We start from the raw sequence: 4,856 nt of genomic DNA on the forward strand, positions 1-4,856 counted from the left end.
GTTTGGGATTCCCCTCTGTTCTTACGTCACCGCGCTTTCTGATTGGCTACCTGTCACATTCAACAGGTTGTATCCTCGTTCCCAGTCAGGGAAAAACCCACAGGCTGCGATAAAAAGACCAATATTCAGGATGTAGCAGGAACACCAACATGCAGAAGCCTTATCTRACGGTTCACGCYCCCCGAGCCGTGTCAAAATGTCCAAGTCTCGTTCGGTCCGCCGTAATAAAAAGGTTGGGGACCACTGATTTACACTATTAAAGTTAGAGAAAAAGTGGAGAGTATTTTCTTTGTTTCTGTTTTGTTTTTGTTAGTAAGTACATTTGCATGGCTTACGCCTCTTGTAAATAGAGGACTGAATTAGAGCTGTAGGTTGAACAGATCATGTAAGATGGATGGTTCTTCATTAATGGACACACTCCTTGAGGCATTAATCAAGGTTCCTTAATGTAATCATGCAGTGTGCGAGGCTGCAACACTGAAAAATCATGCTTTATATCAAGGTTGCAAAACATATTAGTGTTCATTAGCAATAAACAAAAGCAGTGCTAGTTATATAGATTGAAAAGCTATGTGTTTAATAAAATATATTCACCTTCAGTTTATCTTCGATCCTGTAGACAGTGGCCTGCTATTCAGTTGCTTTCTTACGAAATGAAAGTAAATCTTTGCTTTTGTTGCACAACAGTTCCTGTGTGATGCAGACAATGGTGCCAACACAGAAGAAAAGCATGTGTAGTGGTTATAAAACTATTTTAGATAACTAAAAGGGAAAACAAGATCTAGTGATCTGCGATCGATTATTTTGATCTTTCAAGTTCAGAGCTACAGGCCGATGCAGTTTAATTAAGTTTAAAATGTATTTTCTTTAATGTTACTTTTCCGGTTATGTTTGTTTATAATCCTTGAAAAGTTCGACCTTTTCAGATTTTAAGTTTTAAGAGTTTGTTAATCGTTTGAGTCTCGATTGGTTTTGTCTGATCGGATGTAGGGGAACGCGACGCTTCTGCTCCTCCATTACAACACAAGAGCAGTAACATCGTGTCCGTGTTTTCATTATTCCCCTTTACAGAGAAACAAGCTCATCTTATATGTAAAGCAACTTACATATAAGATGTGACTTTAAAGCTATTTAGTATGTTTGTTGAATGAACAGGGAGCGTTGTGGTGGCTGTAATAATTATAGTTTTTTTGACAGAGCTACTAAACTCACCTTAGCTTCCTGGCTAGTAGCGTTCTGTGTGTGCTAGCTGTGTTCTGTGTTTGCTAGGTTTCTTTTACTGTGCCAGCATATGTGACAGTGTAATGTCTGAAACTGTTTTAAAACATTACAACACTSGAAACGAGAGCAGTAACATCGTGTCCGTGTTTTCATTATTCYCCTTTACAGGGGCGTAACACATTCAACATCAAAAATGTAGAAAATGCATTATTTTTTATTTTATTTTACTATATCCCAAAACATAAACACAAGCAATTACTTAAATAAGAGGAAAATCAGTAAGCAAAAATGTTTTTAAAAATTCTTCAAGTGGCAAAGAATYGTATTTATTCTATATGCATTGACTTTACATGTTCTTTCATCTTGTAATGAGTGTTGCTAAATATAGAAAAGGACACCATATCCATCCCTTCATTTCCCAAACAGGTTTTGTCCTGTTAAGTGTCACAAGTGAGGCTGGAGCCGTTCCCAGTTGCCAGAGGGAGAGATGCAGGGCAAAACCTTGATGGGTCACCAATCCATCACAGAGCCAAGACAGAGACACACAAGACAAACAACAATACCCACTACAGTTCAGGTTTGTTACAGTTTATACTTGAAAAACTAMAMTGGAAACTTCTGAACAGCTTTATCATTCAATTAGTGCGACAAAAATAATTGACATTTGCTTAAAAACTCATCAGGATGCAGTGATGTAGATTTTTTTTGTCATTTCATTTCCTACAGTATCACATACATGATGCAGGATGTTATAKTTCTAAATCTGCACCTCGTATACCATAACACTGTAGTTCAAGACTGTAATACTGTGATGGGTTATCAGTGAAATTTGACATGATCCAATTATGTAGTCAGGCAAACAAGATGCATTTGCCACCAGAAGCTTTAAGACTTTATGGATTGACATTAAATCAATAAAGCAAAGCTATTAACAACTTATGAAAAGTTATAAAAAAATTTATTACATATCTGCACACATTTCAAATAATGAAGACACTGAAAATGTTAACTGACTGACTCATTTGAATCATCTTAGATAATCTAYGTTTAAGAGAAAGACCAAGAATCCAAACACGCTTCAAACCAGAGGAGACTGAGCTGAAATACACCCCACTCAGGTATTTCTCTGTGCCGCGCAGAACAAAAATGACCCTTCAACGATTACTAAACTCGACTCCAAACCGGTGCACGTCACACTCACTGACGCTGCATTATCTGTGCCATTTTGTTATCTCAGTGGCACTCTAGTGTAGTTTTCATCATCCCTTGCTGTCATCCTGTTGCCACATGATCCCACTGCTCACACAGGAGAGAGACGGAGAGAGAGAGATGGAGGTGAATTGACACTCCACCCTGACTCCAGCTGCTCGCTGGCAGAATAATGATCAGCTGCTCGGCATGCTGGTCACATCGCCTACACTATCAATGAGTGAGTGTGCCAACCAGCGAGGGAACGGGGGGGTGGGGGGAGGAGAGAGAGAAAGGCAACAAGGTGAAAAAAAGACAGGAAAGAGTGGAGGATGGGAGAAAGGGAGGGAAAAGTGGGAAATGAGGAATAAGAAGGGGAAAAGAGGACAAGAGGCGGAGAATAAATGAAGGATGAAAGATGAGTGAGAGAAACAGAGGGCGTGAAACGGATAGAAGCAACAAGGTGAATAATGGACAAACGATGGAGAAGGATATGAAAGAAGAGTGGAAAATGAATGGGAGGTGGCAAAAGATGGAGGGAGGGGGTGAAGGGAAAACAAGATGAGGGTCTGAAGGAATGAAGATTAATGTGATTCTACACATACATGTAATAAGAACCTSCTATAAGATCAAACTTTTATTTACATTTATTTTATTGGTTTTATTCTTTCCCCACAAGATAAAAAAACATGTCACAAACACACAAAAAAAAATGGATGTTAAGGAAATATATCCATTTCTCACAATATGCGTCTTGAAATTGAGCCGYAAGACTTGAACACACGATTTTAACGTGTGTGAAATAGAAAGCTCGACTTTGCCCTCAGCCAAAAGCAAGGCAGCTCTTGCTAATTCAAGCTCATCAATATACAGGCTAATCAGATTGACTTAAAACTGATGCCTCCCAAAATCCTTAAGTAGACATTTAGACTGTTGCTGCATTGAACTCGTTCATAAAAAAACATAATCAATCACTGCAGTAAAAGTCATCTCTGTAGCAGCCAGGAAAAATCAAAGAGAAGCTTCTTATACAAGGGAAAAATATTGCAACCCAAATCCAGATATGTTGGTTTTCTTCCAAAAATAAGAAACACATCTGGTTTATTGTGCAAACAAATAAAAAAAAAAATAAAAAAACGTGGCTGAATTACAATAATGTCAGTTATGTTGAAAATGTTTAAGAGAGCAAAAAGGCTTTTGTTTTTAAAATGCTATTGTGAGAAAGTGAACCGCAAACACTGGCTGGAGCCTCGGTGCCCTTRCCTTAATGTGCTGGGCTGTGGCTCATTTACTGGTGACTGTTATAATTAACTTCTTTCACATTTTGTCATGTCACAGCAGGAAGACGATGCCTGCAAATTATGAACWTAATTACCTGGACCCTTGAAAAGAACAGAGCTCAGGCTGTCRTGAACAAATATTGAATTTCAATAAACAGTTTTAATAAATAACGTGTTTGTACATTTTCCAGTCTGGTTTTGTGTGAGTTAAACTGGCTCTTCATCCAGTCGGAAAACTAGAGCTAAAAATAGGAGTGTCTCTCCTGACAGGGTTGGGAACAATTTTTGGAGGTCAATACAGTCAGTTTGTGTGAATCTGTGGCAATGGCTGAAAGTGAATGCTCCAATCTATTTTTTAGTTACTTCACAAGTAAAAATGCRCAAAACATTCTCTAAATGTGCAGAACTGGCAGACACATACTCTAAAAATAATTGTAGTAATAATTGCACTTCTATTAGATATTGACTTCAATGGCTGGGGTACATATCCGCACTTCATTTTTAGTGGGTTTTTTTTTTTTTTATTTAGACAAAAAGATAAAAGTTATGTTTCAGATACTTTCCCCTTTACAATTTTGCTTTACTTTGTGCTGGTCTGTTATAATTAAAAGAAAATTACAACAAAATAGGCAAATGTTTTTGATTGTAACATGACAAAACTGCTGCAACCTGGTTTTGTAACATGCAAGCTGTTTTTCTCAAATTTTCTCATTTTTTACGTTTAATAATAACARACTAAATGTTACAGTTTTGTAGCTGCAATAGTCCACACGATTGTTAATCATTTGAATACCATTAAGGGTACAATTACCGCTATTATTAAGATAGTAACATCATCTTTAGCTCCTATGCTACTGTCATATTATGATGAAGAGGAGGACCCAAATGGAGGGAGGAGGTAGGCAGGTAAAAAATAAACAATTTCACTTATCCATCCATCCATCCAACCATCCATCCATTTTCTGCCGCTTATCCAGGGTCGGGTCGCGGGGGCAGCAGCTTCAGAAGGGAGGCCCAGACTTCCCTCTCCCCAGCCACTTCTTCCAGCTCCTCCGGGGGAATCCCAAGGCGAATCCCCGAAAATTATACATCACAAGAGGAGYGCAAGAAAACAAGGTGGTGCGAGTAAACTGGAGAAGTAATTCTTGAATGAAGAGTGAGTGGTTC

The sequence above is a fragment of the Poecilia reticulata genome, linkage group LG11 (assembly GCF_000633615.1).
Source record: "Poecilia reticulata strain Guanapo linkage group LG11, Guppy_female_1.0+MT, whole genome shotgun sequence".
NCBI lineage: Eukaryota > Metazoa > Chordata > Actinopteri > Cyprinodontiformes > Poeciliidae > Poecilia > Poecilia reticulata.